The following is a 16,919-nucleotide window of genomic DNA, read 5'->3' as shown; positions in this document are numbered from 1 at the left end:
ACCCCACTAGCCTCACTGCTAGCCCGCTAGCCTCACTGCTAGCCGCCCAAACGGACCCCAAGCTGGCCCTGCAGGGCATCGATCCTAACCCCTCACTGGGCAAATGGAACTATTCATCCAAATCCACAGTAGGTTATTAGTGTACCAGGCGTTCCTCAAACCCTTGTCCCCACCCTTTAACAACCTTCCCACAGGACAAGCTGTCACCAATTGACCTTCAGATCAATTGGTGACAGCTTGTCCTGTGGGAAGGTTGTTAAAGGGTGAGGACCAGGGTTCGAGGAACGCCTGGCGCACCAATAACCTACTGGGGGATTGGGATATCCACAGTGATGGGTTAGGATAGATGCCCTGCAGGGCCAGCTTGGAGTCTGTTGGGCCGGCTAGCAGTGGGCTAGCAGGGTCCACAGACGGTCTGTTGGGGCAGCTAGCGGTGGGCTAGTGGGGTCCGCGGGACGGGTTGTCACATGATTTTCTCATATGCTTGTCGATATGTCTTGATATGCTTGTCATTTGTTGTGTGAGTGCAGGCAGGTACTTTAATACACTTGACAACAAGAAAATTGAACATTTTGATATTTTACAGTGGTGAACCCACACCTGAAGAAAATGTTCAAATAGATGTTGGTTTCAGACAATTAGGAAGACCTTCATAAAAGTTAAGGTCATTATGGAATGCCTTCCTAAATTTCAAGAATGCCTTCCTAAAAGCTATTGAATCCTTCCTAAATATTTTAAAAATGTGTTCTTAAATTTCTTTATATGTGTTTTGTGCCTTATTGTATCACATTCACATATTACTCCATTAATGATGTATAATAATTTGATTTGGTGCACATATTGGTGTTTTACAACAAAGGTAGAAAATAAGAATATCTAGCATGATGTTTTATTTTATTTTTATGAAGGTCTTACTAAAATACGAGATATCCTTCCTAAATATTTTATTGTGCATAAAAATAGGTTCCATAGTGTAATATAACTGGGTTATCAACAAAAGTTTAAACGTTCTGTAGTAATGATAGATGTTGTTGGTTTCCCAAGTTACAAGAACATGAGAAGGTAACTACAATCTATCAAGGAACCATCTATAAATAATGATTTTATGAAAATAAATTTGAATTCATGAAACAAAGAAAAGTTCAACAAAAAAACTCAGCATTACTAAAAAAATGTGAAACATAGAAAGAAAACTCCATTAGTAAAGGGTAATGGTATCATTTATGTGTTACCCTAGTGTTTACCAATATCCAGAATTTTTATGTAAGTCATCCTGAAACCTAAATTTGTTATGAAGGTCATCATGAAGTTCTAAGAATCCTTCCTGAATTTCGTGTAATCCTTCCTGAATTTCACCAGTATCACGACCAAGTGACATCGTACATTTTTTTACTGCAACAGTTGCTGATCCTCCTAATGAACCTCCCCGTAAGAGTTAAATCCCACAGATTCGCAGTTACCTTTGAACACAATCTAAGCACTCCCTTAACTGAACACAATCTAAATCACAATAGTCTATGAGATTGTAAGTGTTAAATAAGCTGTAACCAAGAAAATTTTTGTAAGAAATCAGAAGTCAAACCTTCTCTTCCTTCTTCTTCTTCTCCCGCTCAAGTTCCTCAACTATAAGGATCTTCTTCTCTGCTTTGGACTGCAAACTAAGAAAACAAATAAAATTCCATTCTTAGAAGAATTTCACAATTCAGTGATAATCAATGACAGTGTAAACAGAGAGAAAAATCGTAGTTGATGATTCATAAAAGCCAAGACTAAGATGCTGCACATGATACAAGACGATAAGCAAGTCTAACCAGTTCAAAAAAGTGAATTCAACAATTTGAGAGAGAGAGAGAGAGAGAGAGAGAGAGAGAGAGAGAGAGAGAGAGAGAGAAGCTAACGCCCAGCTGCTCAAACGCGGAGACGTCTCGATTCAAACGCGGAGACGTCTCGATTCAAACACGGAGACGTCTCGATTCAAACGCGGAGCCCTCTCGATTCGATTGTGCCTGAGAATAACACATATATTTTCGCTCTTCGTGTCTAGTTACCGATTCGTGGGTGGTGTTCATATTGAAATCTGGGTAAGGGATGAATCGTGTCGGTGTAAGCAGAGAGGAAACGACATAAACTTTAATTTATTGATAATTTAATTGTTTCCAAAATTGATGATATATAAATGTGTGCTAGTTTTGGAACATTTAAAAACATATGCTAATTATGGAAGAAAAACTTAAAAATGTGCTATTTTTGTCAATTGCCCAAACTATTTCATGGGCCACTTATAATACAATCCAAAACTAATTTCGTGTGCCTCTTTTTTTTTTTGTTTGGTAAGCTGAAACTATACATACATATGTATATCTTCTTCTTCGTCTAGAATCTACTTTCCAGACAAAGAATTTGTGAGAGAAAATCAAACGGGTCGAAGAAATTAGGTCGAGATTGGAAACAATAAAGACAATTTTAGACAGTGTTAAGATGGAGGCTGCAGAGCGGAGATATTTTTGGAGATGATTAAATGGTGTAACATCCGCGAACCAATTTTTAAGTTTTTGGTGTGGGTGTCGATCCACACCCTTGGTGTATCGATCGACACCATGTTTTCTGGTTTGGTCTGGTTCGTTTTAATTGCTGTTTGGTTTGGTTTGATTCAAGGAAAATCCCTAAATCGTGTTATAAGTGGAGAAGCGACAAATTAAGGGTTTTAGGGTGTCTTGTCGCCGTTTTCAGAGATAGAGAGAGAGGAGAGAGCCTATTGTGGTGTGAAGGAGATTAAAGGAGAAAGATCAGAATCGTTAGGGTTTGGGAGGAAACAGTTTCGGCATATCAAATCGTTCTCAAAGGTAATGAAATTTGGTAGGTTTTTTACCAAGTCTTTCATTGTCATTCGCCTTTTTATAGAAGTAGATTTGGATTTAAACTCGATGCGTTATTGGCAGTTTTGTGAGCCACGTTTTCTCAGACGCGAGTTGGGACCATCGGAGATTGTAACTGAGATCGTGGTCTCGTGTGGTGCCTGATCGTGCTGAAATTTTGTGGGAAGCTTCGTGACGTCTAGGGGTAGCATTTCACTGGAGCGATTTGATAGTTAACGGTTGGTTTTTATTTTAGGGTTTCGTCTTTGAGACTGTTCTTTTCTGATGTTTCTGTCCAGTTTTGCTATAAGTCGTTTTTGGTTGTGTGGCTTGTTGTAGGGCGTCTCTGGGCTGTTTCAGACGTAAGGAGGGTCTCAACTGGTTGTATTGGTTGTTATAATCAGTTGATAAGGTGAGTGCTTGACCATGGTTGATCTAAGCATGAGATTTCTCTTGTTTGGGTGTTTTCTTTGCTGTTTGTGTTGTTTTGTTGCTTGGGTTCGTTGCTTTTGTGATTCCCAGTGATTTCCGAGGTAATTGGGTGAGTTTGAGACGGATTCGAGATGATTTGGAAGGGGAGTTCGATGTTCGTGTTTGCGCAGATCGTGTCTGCAGAAGAGGCATCGGTCGACACTGTTTAGCATCGGTTGACACCATTGTTTGTAGTATCGATCGACACCGTGAGGCATCGGTCGACACTGGTCTCAGCCGAGACTTGTTTTCCTGGTTTGATGTATTGTTGTGTGTTGTTTGTTTTGCTTAAACATGAGGGTCTCATATGCTTGTGTGTATAACCTAGTAGATGGGAGGACGGCCTCACTAAGTATTTATGATAATACTTACGCATCTCAATTGTTGTTTGTGGTGTGCAGGTAAAGGCAAAAGTGTGATCGTGGAATCATGGCGATGAGGAGGAGGATGATCTAGGGTCTCGTTTGTGTGTTATTGGATTTGTTGGTTATGTTGTTGGAACCTTGGTTAGTGTTCTGGTAGGTTGCCGGATAGAATGGTTAGGAATGTTATTGTATTGATGATTTGTTGGTTTTGTATTATTGGTATGTTTCCGCTGTGCTTAATGTTATTGCTGGTTTAATGTTGAGTTGTGGTTTGGGTTGGTTAATTAAGTAGTATGGGATGCTTAATTATATATTGTTTTTAATTATTAAAAAAAAAAGGGTCGGGTTGTTTCATTTTGGTATCAGAGCCCTTACGGTTCTAGGTTTGGGTTCACTAGGCTTTGTGCTGTAGATGTTTGGGATTTGCATGCTTGAATTGATTATGTGAGTTAGTCAATTGTGTGTGGCATGGAGTCTTAGAACATCCTCTTCGAGCCTTCAATGAGATTCCACGGTGAGTTATTGCTATGTTTCTTTGTGTGGTATTGATTTGTTTTCTGCTTGTTAGCCTCTGCTCTTGGAAGATCAGTGGTTAAGGTGTTTGAGTAGTTGGTCGTGGACGGGGACGTGGTCATGGTCATTGTCGGGCGGGTCCCGAGGCCAGCGAGTGTGTGGTCCAGAGTTCCACGAGGAGGTATGTCAGAGGGTTGCAAGCGTATCAGGAGGGACCAGAGGGGATTAGCCGGTGAGCGTGTCGGGGGTGCTGGGAACCCAGGTGTGGGGTTGCAGCAGGTGGAGCCCAGGGTCGAGATGATCGCTTGGCGGATCTGTTGGCGTGCTGTTGGAGCGGTTACCGAGAGGGGTACCAGTGTAGGCTCCAGTTGTGCCGCATGTGGCGGGGTGAAGTCGAGGGCTACGGATGTTGAGGACTTTCCACCTTATGTTAAGAGGATGGAGCGGTTGTAGATGACCGGTATGAGATTATTCTCAAGAGGCATCGGGCCTATAGAGGCGGATAGGTGGACATATGCAGTTGGAGCAGATACTTCTCTGCTTGGTGGTTAATCCAGTTGGATATAAGTTGAGTGGGCAGGTGTAACATTGCAATGTTATACTCGGACCACAGGAGGTAGTTGTGTCGAGAGATGTTTATAGTCGTTAAGGATTGTTGCTCCTGAGGGGATGGTGATTCCCCTGAATACCGATAGCTCGAGGGGCTGAGGGCTCCGAGAGTGGCAGAGGGAATGTTGTTCTCCTGAGGGGATGAGTAGTTCCCCTGATACCGAGATCTTGAGGATTGTGGTCCAAGATTGAGACAGTATAACTCGAAGACGCTGGTCTGAGAGTGAGATCGGTATGACTTGAAGGTTGCGACCTAAGAGTGGAAGAGTTGGGAGCAAGAAATTCCTAGGACGTGAGTATAAACATAACGATTGAATGTAGACCTTGAGAGATTGACGGTGGTTTAATCTCGGGTTTTGAATGTGTTGACTTTTGGGACAAGGTTTTATGACCATAGCGTTTATGAATGTTTGGCTGTGTGCCAGGATTGTGAGGCCGGTGGTGCCGGAGTCCCGGGAAGGGGAGTTACAGCAGGATTGAGCCGGGAGAGGCATGTTTGCCAGATACACAAGTTCACGAAAAGCCTTCATGGCAGGATAAACTAATCGTTGTAACGATGCTGGATGAAGTTCATTGGAGTTGGACAGGGTTGCTAGATCCAAGGTTTTGGTAAACTTGTTGGAGGGAATAAGTCAAGTTGTTTGAGTTAGCTGCCTGCAAAGCATTTGACGCGGTGAATCAGAATATGCGAACGTATGGTACTTGTTTGTTTTATTACGCTCGTATTGTTGATTTACTGTGGAGAATTGCCAAGTGGAAAAGCTATTTCTGGAATAAGTTATCTTGGGAAGTTTCCCTAAGTGGCAAGTTACTAGAGGTTCTTGGACGAACAAGAGGGTTGATATTTAGGTGGCGGCGAGTTGATGTCGGCATACTTGAGTATTTGTTTAGTTGAGCTGAGGAAGCAACTAGAGGATTTATGGAGCAAGGGATTTATACGTTCTAGTGTATCACAGTGGAGAGCACTGGTGTTATTTATTAAGAAGAAGGATGGGAGTTTCCGCTTGTGCATTGACTAATGGGGTTTGAACCGGGTCACTGTCAAGAAAAGTACCCTCTTCCCAGGATTGATGAGTTGTTGAATCAGCTGGGAGGTGCTACTCGATTCTCTAAGGTGGATCTGGCGTCGGGTTATCATCAGATACCGATAGATGAGGCAGATGTGAGGAAGACTGCTTTCAGGACGAGGTATGGGCACTATGAGTTTGTGGTGATGCTTTTCGGATTGACTAACGCGCCAGCATCGTTTATGAGATTGATGAACAATGTGTTTCAGGAGTTTCTGGATGTATCTGTCATCATTTTCATCGACGATATCCTGGTTTATTCTAAGAGTCCTGAGGTGCATGCAGTGCATTTGAGGATAGTTATGGAGAAGCTGCGGGAGCAGAAGTTGTTTGCTAAGTGGAGCAAGTACAGTTTTTAGCAGCGTGAGATGGGCTTTATGGGTCACATTGTTTCTCCATAGTGAGTTTCTGTAGATCCGGAGAAGATTCAGGCTATCAGGGATTGGCCTAGACAACAGAATGTCACTAAGATCAGGAGTTTCCTTGGTTTGATAGGTTACTACAGGACCATGAGATGAAGTCTCTGGTAGGAGAGGTCAGTGTGTTGAGCTTGTGTGTGGTTCCTCGAGAACCATTGGGTTAGGAGGCGGCTTATGGAGCGGATCTTCTGAGCAGGGTGTGGTTGGCTCAGGAGAAGGATTTGGGGCTGGTGAATGTCTCTAAGGATGTTGATTCAGAGTATCAGGTCTCAACTAATGGTACTATCTTGGTGCACGGTCGGATTTGTGTGCCCAAGGATGAGGATTTGAGATAGGAGATCTTGAGGGAGGCTCATGCGAGCATGTTTTTCTATTCATCCAGGAGCGACTAGGATGTACCGTGATCTCAAGAGGTACTATCATTAGGTTGGGATGAAGAAGGTTGTAGCTAGTTGGGTCGCGAGGTGCGACGTGTGTCAGCTGGTGAAGGCTGAGCATCAGGTTCCAAGCGGATTACTAAAGAGTCTACCCATTTCAGAGTGGAAGTGGGATATGATCACGATGGATTTTGTGGTAGGATTGCCAGTGTCACGAACTTTTGATGTTATTTGGGTCATTGTGGACCGGTTGACTAAGTCAGCATATTTTCTATCCATTAAGAAGATTGATGGAGCAGCGGTCTTGGCTAAGAAGTATGTGAGAGAGATAGTCAGATTGCATGGGGTGCCAGCGAGCATTGTGTTTGACAGGGATTTTAAGTTCACTTCGCTGTTCTGGAAGGTATTTCAGGCAGAGATGGGCACTAAGGTGCATATGAGTACAGCTTATCATCCCCAGACAGATAGACAGTCTGAGAGGACGATCCAGACGCTGGAGGATTTGTGTGTTGGATTGGGGTGGCCATTGGGCAGATCACCTGAACCTGGTAGAGTTTGCTTACAACAACAGTTATCAGGCAAGTATTAAGGTGGCTCCTTATAAGGCTTTGTATGGGAGACCATGTCGTACACCGTTATGTTGGACTCAGGTGGGGGAGAGGAGCATATATGGTGCGGATTTTGTTCAGGAGACCTCAGAGAAGATTCGGGTTCTGAGGCTGAACATGAGGGAGGCTCAGGATCGGCAGAAGAGCTATGCTGATAAGAGGAGAAAGGATCTTGAGTTTCAGGTTGACGATAGAGTGTACCTCAAGATGGCTATGTTGCGGGGTCCGAACAGGTCATTGTCAGAGACTAAGTTGAGTCTGAGGTACATGGGTCCGTGCAGAGTAGTTGAGCGGGTGGGACCAGTGGCATATCGGCTGGAGTTGCCTGAGGTTATGCGTGCGTTCCACAAGGTATTTCATGTGTCGATGCTGAGGAAGTGTCTTCACGAGGGTGACCGGCTGTTGCCTAAGATTCCTGAGGATCTTCAGCCCAACATGACGTTGGAGGCGAGACCGTTGAGGGTACTCGGGAGGAGAGTCAAGGAACTTCGGAAGAAGAAGATTCCTTTGATGAGAGTCCTGTAGGACTGTGATGGAGTAGAGGAGCAGACTTGGGAGCCTGAGGCGAGGATGAAGGCAAGGTTTAAGAAGTGGTTTGAGAAGCAAGCCGCGACTTGAGCTTGTCTAGCCGGGTCTGAGTTGTAGTCCGTGGCTGGAGCGGGTACGGAGTATTCCAGCCCATCTCTCTTGATACTTAGTCGCTTAGGGGTGGTTGGTTGGGCGACTCAGTACTAAGATGAGGTGGTGCTCGGAATGCGGGTTGATGGATTGGATTGTTGTATCTTATTGTTTCTGTTGTATTTTCGTTGAGGTTGTAATGATTATGACATTTTGAGATTAATAAGATGAGTATTTTCCTTTATGTTTGACTGTTGTCGTCATGGGAAAAAAGAGAAATAGCTCGGGTTTCTATTTTTGGAAGTTTCCATAAATAGAAAGTTTCCACAAAAGAAAAGTTTCCAGAATTAGAAAGTTTCTAAAAGGGGAATTTTTGTGGGAAGTGTTGAGGTAGATCTAGCCGGGAGATACTCGATGGCATCAGGTTTGTTTTGCTCAAGGCCGTGTGGGCCCAACTCATGTGATACCGATAGCTCGATGGACTTTGTGGCCAGAGAGTGGGAGTGGTATGAGGCTTCGGATGACGATCCGAGAGCGTGCTTGAGGGTGACGACCCAAGAGCGGGATATTTGAGACTCCCTAGATACCGTAGCTGTGAGCCGCGGCTTGGCAGTGAGCCGGTATGTCTCAAGGGTTGCGACCCGAGAGCGGGGAAAGTGTGTGTGAGTGACTTCCCGGATGCCGTAGTTTAAGGCGGTTGGCCTGATAGCGAGCCGGCATGATTCGTTGGTTGCGACCACGGACGGAGGAAGCACTGAGTTGTGAGCAAATAGTGTCTTTGATGCGAGTATATTGGCTAGAGGGAGACCTCGTGGTTCAGTCGGAGGTGTGCGGGCTGTTGCGACAGTGCAAGGGAAACCTTGGCTGACGGTATTTAGTCCGGTCGGGGACGTGCGCGCCGTGTTGACGGTGGCACGGAGGTCCTACAGTTGGACGGTTTTGGGGGATTCGAGGACTTATCCTTGTTGGTGGGGGAGAATTGTAACATCCGCGAACCAATTTTTAAGGTTTTGGTGTGGGTGTCGATCGACACCCTTGGTGTATCGATCGACACCATGTTTTCTGGTTTGGTCCGGTTCGTTTTAATTGCTGTTTGGTTCGGTTTGATTCAAGGAAAATCCATAAATCGTGTTATAAGTGGAGAAGCGACAAATTAAGGGTTTTAGGGTGTCTTGTCACCGTTTTCAGAGATAGAGAGAGAGGAGAGAGCCTATTGTGGTATGAAGGAGATTAAAGGAGAAAGGTCAGAATCGTTAGGGTTTGGGAGGAAATAGTTTCGGCATATCAAATCGTTCTCAAAGGTAATGAAATATGGTAGGTTTATTTCCAAGTCTTTCATCGTCATTCGCCTTTTTACAGAAGTAGATTTGGATTTAAACTCGATGAGTTATTGGCAGTTTCGTGAGACACGTTTTCTCAGACGCGAGTTGGGACCATCGGAGATTGTAACTGAGATCATGGTCTCGTGTGGTGCCTGATCGTGATGAAATTTTGTGGGAAGCTTCGTGACGTCTAGGGGTAGCTTTTCACCGCAGCGATTTGATAGTTAACGGTTGGGTTTTAGTTTAGGGTTTCGTCTTTGAGACTGTTCTTTTATGATGTTTCTGTCCAGTTTTGCTATAAGTCGTTTTTGGTTGTATGGCTTGTTGTAGGGTGTTTCTCGGCTGTTTCAGACGTTAGGAGGGTCTCAACTGGTTGTTATAATCAGTTGATAAGGTGAGTGCTTGACCATGGTTGATCTAAGCATGAGATCTCTCTTGTTTGGGTGTTTTCTTTGCTGTTTGTGTTGTTTTGTTGCTTGGGTTCGTTGCTTTTGTGATTCCCAGTGATTTCCGAGGTAATTGGGTGAGTTTGAGATGATTCGAGATGATTTGGAAGGGGAGTTCGACGTTCGTGTTTGCGCAGATCGTGTCTGCAGAAGAGGCATCGGTCCACACTGTTTAGCATCGGTCGACACCATTGTTTGTAGTATCGATCGACACCGTGAGGCATCGGTCGACACTGGTCTCAGCCGAGACTTGTTTTCCTGGTTTGATGTATTGTTGTGTGTTGTTTGTTTTGCTTAAACATGAGGGTCTCATATGCTTGTGTGTATAACCTAGTAGATGGGAGGACGGCCTCACTAAGTATTTATGATAATACTTACGCATCTCAATTGTTGTTTGTGGTGTGCAGGTAAAGGCAAAAGTGTGATCGTGGAATCATGGCGATGAGGACGAGGATGATCTAGGGTCTCGTTTGTGTGTTATTGGATTTGTTGGTTATGTTGTTGGAATCTTGGTTAGTGTTATGGTAGGTTGCCGGATAGAATGGTTAGGAATGTTATTGTATTGATGATTTGTTGGTTTTGTATTATTGGTATGTTTCCGCTGTGCTTAATGTTATTGCTGGTTTAATGTTGAGTTGTGGTTTGGGTTGATTAATTAAGTAGTATGGGATGCTTAATTATATATTGTTTTTAATTATTAAAAAAAAAAGGGGTCGGGTTGTTTCAAATGGTGAAGTTGACAATCAGGGACCGACGTTTCCAGTTGATGGAGGCTGTTTGTGTGTTTCTTGTAAGTTTGGTTGATTTGCTTTTAAAGCTGTGATTCTAGATCTATCTTCTTTATAGACCAATTTAATCAACCAAAGTTTTTTTTTTGCTTTTTCTCCTCTTGAAGTAGTGTAAAGACTTATCTTTTGTCAATTAAATCCAAAGAATAATAATAGGTTTATACTTGGAATCAGATCTCAATTATTTGGGGAGAATTGAGACAAATCATATATCAATCGAGACTTTGTTCTTGGGAGCAGAGACTGTTGTGTTTCCTTTTGTTTTTTTTTGTTGGTACTTCTTTTGAAGATTCTTCATTTTGAATTGTCAGTTTCTGTCTTTCAATTTTGAAAATTTTTATGTTCTCTTTTGCCTCTGGTGGTTCCTGCTTTTGGTCCATTGATGAGAATCTTATTTTCTGTCATTGCTTTGTTATTAAGTATCATTCAGAATTTGAATCAAAGTCTGCTTTTGTTGTCTTTCAGAACCTTGAGAGAAAGAGAGAGAGAGAGAGAGAGAGAGAGAGGTAGAGAGAAATTTCGTTCCACAGCATAGTTCGTGATGTGAGAGACATTATTGGAAGTCTGTCCAGGCGTAGTTTTGACTTTAAGTTAAGCAGCTTGAACAAAGAAGGTGAGAAATCTCGTGGTTCGGTTCAAGATTCTCACGAGGAAATTTTTGGTAACGGTTCAAGAAACCCCTTGGGCGAATCTGCCTCCAGAGCTATTGCGAGATGTGATCAAAAGGCTTGAAGAGAGCGAAAGCGTGTGGCCTGCTCGAAGACAAGTCTTGGAGAGATATGTGCAAAGACATTGGTCAAAGTCTTGAGCTCTCTGGCAAAATCACATTCCCTGTTTCACTAAAACATGTTAGTTTTCTATTCTTTCTAATGTTTGTGATCACATATGTTTTGGTTAGTATTAAGATGATTTCGAGTAATTGTTGTTTTCTTTTCGGTGTTTATAGCCAGGACCTAGAGATGCGACAATGCAAAGCTTTATCAAAACGGGATAAATCTAACCTGACATACAATTTAAAGAAAAGGTGAAACGGTGAGGATGACAATCGGTTATGCTAATTTCTTTAAAGGTTCTCATTTTGTAAAACATGTGACTGACTGAGTTCTAGTAGGTGGGGGAAAACTTGTAAAAGTTAGATGGGATTGAAACTTGAATCAAGGTAGACTGCAGATAGAACTAAAAATATATAAAAATAAAGAAGATGGAATGATGTATATAAATATATGGAAGTTGTATACCTGTTCATTAAGTAGGAGGAAATCTAGGCTGATAATCTTGCCATTTTGATGGAAAGCTTTTGCATGCTATTTACGTAGAAGCCGGCCAGAGACAATTTGAGGAACACGTAGAATCATATCTGAATGAGCCGATTTTGGATTTTAGGAATCTAAGATTTAATTTATAATTTATAGTGCTGATTTCGTTTATATGGAAATTAATGACTTACGGTTTTTTAAGGTTTAAGAGAGACAATAAATTTATAGGATTTTGTGTTAATTTCGTTTATATGGGAATTAATGAGAGTTGTTGACCGTGTAATTAAGAGGATCGTGGAGCAATTTAAGAGAGACAATAAATTGTTGACCGTGTAATTAAGGAGATCGTGGAGCAAAGCGTTTTTTGAATATAGGATATTGTGTTAATTTCGTTTATATGGGAATATAAGAGATCGTAGAACTATTTAAGGGGTGTAATAAAGAGAAATGTTGACCCATTTAAGGGAAACAATTAAGACGAAGATGTGGTGTAACTAAGAGGATCATGGAGCAATTTAAAAGAGGCAATAAATTTAGAAAACCATTTAATATCAATCGACCAATAAGGAGAGATCAGAACTCTAATTATATATATATGATTAGGGTTTTGGAATCTCTACTTATTTGTTTTATAAGATAAGTCGGTTGTAATGGGTCTATATAAGGATCCTCACATCATCAATAATAAAGAAGCCCCAAGAGTTAACCTTAATCTCTAAGAGAGAACTAGGGTTAAGAGGGAGCTAAGCATTCATGTCTTTGTTAATTTCCAAGAACTAAAAGAGGTTCATAAGAGTCTCCTGAATTTGAAATATGTAGTTTTGGTTAATCAATTGGAGTTTGTGGATGGTGCAGTTTTTCTTTGCAGTCTCAAGAGTGGGAAGTGGGTCTTCAAGGAATGTTGTGCTTTTCCTATCTGAAATCATGGGAATGTACTTTTGGTCTTCCATTCTTCTAATCAGAAAAAGCTTGAGAAATGAGTACAGGCACCCAAAATTCTCTGGTCATGATGAAGATAATAATACTTTATATTCTTAATACAAGTACTTACTGGCTTGCCTTGGTTAGAGTTATAGTCATTATTGCTTCTATGTTCCGAGTCTAATTATCTGCTTTTTGTCCACAATTTTCCTATGTATGAAAGATCTGAGACTGGGATCTAAAGCTTTAGTGATGTTTTATTTGGCAGGGGAATTGTAACGGATGTGTTAGGTTGAGATATTCAGTTTGATTTCTATCATCGATGGTTTGATGCAATTTTTGTGGCGAGCGCTTTTCTTTCTCTCCTTTTGCTTTCTGCATATTACACGTCTCGTCAATCTGATAAGCACGCCATCGAGTAACTTTCTTAGTCAATTATGGTGTCTGAGAGAATTCTATTGTTATTTTGTGGGCTTACACAAACTAAAGGAATGGTTGCTTTAGTGTATAGCTTATCGTTGGCTATTTGTATACTTTTGACGTTTATGTGAATGATTAAATTATTCATTTCAAAGATTCATACTTGTTTGTACCATTAACATTGAAGTATGTCTATTTGTACATTGCACCTGCTAAAGGAGTGATGATACGATTAAGTCAAGAAGGTTTTCGATCTCTGTATGTTTGGTCTCGCTAGAAGTACTCTTGATGTAAGCTTTTGAACCTCTCTTCAGAATTAATCAATGCCTTTAAAATTTGATTCCGGCTTTTAAGCTACCAACACAGGCCTGGGCATTCGCTTTAATCAATGCCTTTAGTTTATTCGGTACTCGGTTTATTCGGATCGGTTATTGGATTTATAAACTGTCCCGAAATTAACCAAATTATTTTTTATTTTGGTTTATTCGAACTGAAGTAGCCTATAATTTTTATTTTAACTACATTATAAACCAAGAATAATGGACCTAAGATAAGATACTCAAAACCATCTAATAACATAATGGGCCTAATACAATAATAACTTACTGATTTAGAGAAATGCCCTGAAATACCATCCAAATAATTTTTCTTCCTCAAATGCCACACATTCCTTATTTTCCCATTAATACCATTCATTAATAAACACAATGACTCTTTTACCCTTGCATATTCTAAACTCAAATTGTGTGAAGATTTTATCAACTCGAATTATTTTCCCTAACGAGATATGAAGGCACAAAATTTTCTGACGAGATCTTCCGGTTACAATTAGCTCCGTCGTTGTTGTCCTCTGACGTCTCCTTGAATTCTACTCCCTCCGTTTCATAATATAGGATGTTTAGAGAAGTATATCTGTTTCATAATATAGGATGTTTACAACATTCTATGCAACTTTTTGATTAATTTTATATTTTATATTATGCAGTCTTGTTTATGATTGGTTAAACTTTAAAAAAGTAACTATTTCTTAATATGCGTGTTTTAACTAAAACATCCTATATTTTGAAACAGAGGGAGTATAATTGTTTCTCTCGCATTTCAGTCAATTGATTATGCTCAATTTGTGAAGAGATGTTTGCTTTGTTGAGGCCTCATCGTTGTGTTCCATCATCTACAGTGATATCTGTTAACTTTTTCTAGCTCAGATATTAGTTTAGTGAATTGATCCTGCTCAATTTGGAAGTAGTTCCTCTAGATTCGCAAGCTCAATTTGGTAGCGGTTCCTCTCAATTCGCAAGCTCAATTTGGTAGTGGTCGATCGCAATGTGTTTTCTAACTTGATTAGTTTTTCGAATTTTAGAGATTTGGATTAGGTCGTGACTATGATTGAGTTATACTCAGTTTGTGGGAGTGGAAACAAAACAATAGAGGAGTCTGGGATTTTGCAATTGATTTTAAAAAAGGAGGATCTCTTAGTGAACACTAGTAAAAACTTGTCATATAGTTACTAATAATTCCGTAGTTATCTCATGATTTTTGTAGCAAGAAAAGATTAGTTACAAATTTGCGACCAAAAAATTTAATAACTATTTGGTCGTAGCAAATTTTTCCATCGTCACTAAGTGTCGCAAAGTGCTACCAATTAGAGACTACACAATTTGTGGGAAAATGCTACCATTTGCTACGAATTACTGTGTTTGTTTGATACACAAAGCAACTGAAAGCTGCATAACTAGTAGCTTCTAATGGCCACCAAATACTTTTCGTTAATTTGCAACGAGAACACTACAAGAAAACCTGCGTTTAGCGACTCCGAAATTCGTCGCTAATCTGTTGCAAAAACCTATTTTGCGACTACTATGCGACTATTTCAGATAGTCGTTAAAAAATGGTCGCAAAATTTAGGTGTCTCAAAATGGTCGCAATTTTACGACGGAATTATGACTGCTCTAATATAGTCGTTAAAAAGCGACTCTTTACAGACTCTTTATATTAGGAAGCTTCGATCATAAAGGTAGTTACAGTTCAGTCGCAAGTTAGTGAGTAAAATATGTGACCTTTTTCAGAATCCTTTCTATCGTCGCAAAATAGTCCTCGTTTATTAGTAACCATTTTGCCACTAGTCTGATAATTTCATAGAAATAAATTTGGTCACAAATTGGTGAGATTTTAGCATATAATATACCTGTTTTATCTATCAAATTTTGTATGAATCAAAATACATTAAAATTGAAAACCAAATTACCACAAAAGATATCAAAATCATTCATTAAACATAAAGATTAGCATAATCATTGTATTAACCAAAAAGATCATCCTAAAGCAAAAACAAATAAATGTCTCAAACAAGCAATTCATGTTTTTTTAGATAAAAAGACAATGTTTATAACTTGGAGTAAGTGGAGAAAGGGGATGTGGTGGCTGGTGTTGTGTCTAACTTGGTGGCTGGTGAGTACCTGACACGGTGGCTGGTGGTATGTTGTCTTCAGGTGTGGTTGCTGGTGTTGTTGTTGGTACTCTTGGTCGCAAGGAAGCAATAATAGTATCATATGCTGGATCTTTCTCTTTCACGTAGATGAGAAGCTCTTGATGCTCCTTCTCACGTCGGGCATTCTCAGCATCTAGATGAGCTATCTTCTTGCGAAGTTCTTCATGAAGCTCGAGAAGTGATGGTTGAGAAGATTCTGCATAGCTTTCCTTCCTTTTCCCTTTCCTTACTGTCTCAACAAGAGATCCAAGACCAAAAAGGTTTCCCTTCTCATCTGTTTGAGTACACTAAAACAAAGAAAAACATCAAGGTTAGAAACATCAAGGTTAGAAAGTTATCATGAAGAATAATCATACACACTCATCAAAATAAAGAAACTAAGGAGTTACCTTAAGAAAGATATCATTCTTTTCATCAATGCTGAGAGTACGATGAGTTGAACATTCAGAAGAATTCACTGAATTTTCTGGACCATCATCGTCCACTTCACACAGTCTCTCCTCTAATGTTTTCTCATAAGTCTCAGCTACTTGTTTAGCTTTTTGATCAACAAACGATCCGTCAGCTCGAGTATGTGTCTTCATGAACACTTCAGCAAATGATACCGGACGGCCCAACTCTTCTTCCTACAAAGAAATTGTTAAATGTTAAAATCATGGAAACAAGGTGTTTAGAGTGTTATAATCATGGAAGCAAGGTGTTTAGGGTGTTATATCATGGAAGCAATGTTAAATTACCATTTCTTGATGAACTTGCACATATGATTTCTGACCGGCAAGGTGTTTGTGGACTCCAAGACCACCACGATCGGAGTTTCTGCACTGCGAGGCATTTGAGCTCCTCTCCATTACATCAGGTTCGTTCAATGATCACACATCTCAGCCCACAGTTCTGCACTGGTGATCCAAACAGGTTGTTTACCACTGCTTTTAGCTTGACTAACAATGCCTTTCATTCGCTTCTTGGCTATCTTTAAGAACCCCTCTCTGACAAGCTCAGTAATCCCAGTATCCCAATAGAACTTCCGCTACATATTACAATTGAGTTAATGGTTAGTGATAATACTAAGTCAGTTATGAGAGATAATAAAACTTTGAAAGCTATAAGACATTACCGCAAATGTCCTGAAATATCTCTCTTGAATGTGTCTAGGAGTAACCTTCCAGCTGTAGTAAGGACCATCGAATTTCCTTCTAAATATTCCAGAGATCACCCGAGAAATTTTTCCTTTTTGTCTGTTAAACCTGTCACAAAACAAACACAATCAGTCTTAACCAATACAAAGTAACACAATCAGTATTATCGAAACAATCAAACACAACCTCTAACTTAATGAACAAAACGAAATTTACAATATCAATCTTAATCTCAAAACA

At 40.5% G+C, this 16,919-nt stretch overlaps 1 pseudogene; it reads left to right on the top strand.

Moving 5' to 3' along the window:
- LOC147944471 (GPCR-type G protein 1-like) overlaps nt 1–13,057 on the top strand; it is a 42,993-nt pseudogene extending 29,936 nt beyond the window's left edge.
- The last annotated feature ends 3,862 nt before the right edge of the window (nt 13,058–16,919 follow it).

Source organism: Camelina sativa, chromosome 5 (assembly GCF_030686135.1).
Source record: "Camelina sativa cultivar CO46 ecotype springtype chromosome 5, ASM3068613v1".
NCBI lineage: Eukaryota > Viridiplantae > Streptophyta > Magnoliopsida > Brassicales > Brassicaceae > Camelina > Camelina sativa.
This window is presented reverse-complemented; position numbering and strand designations above follow the sequence as displayed.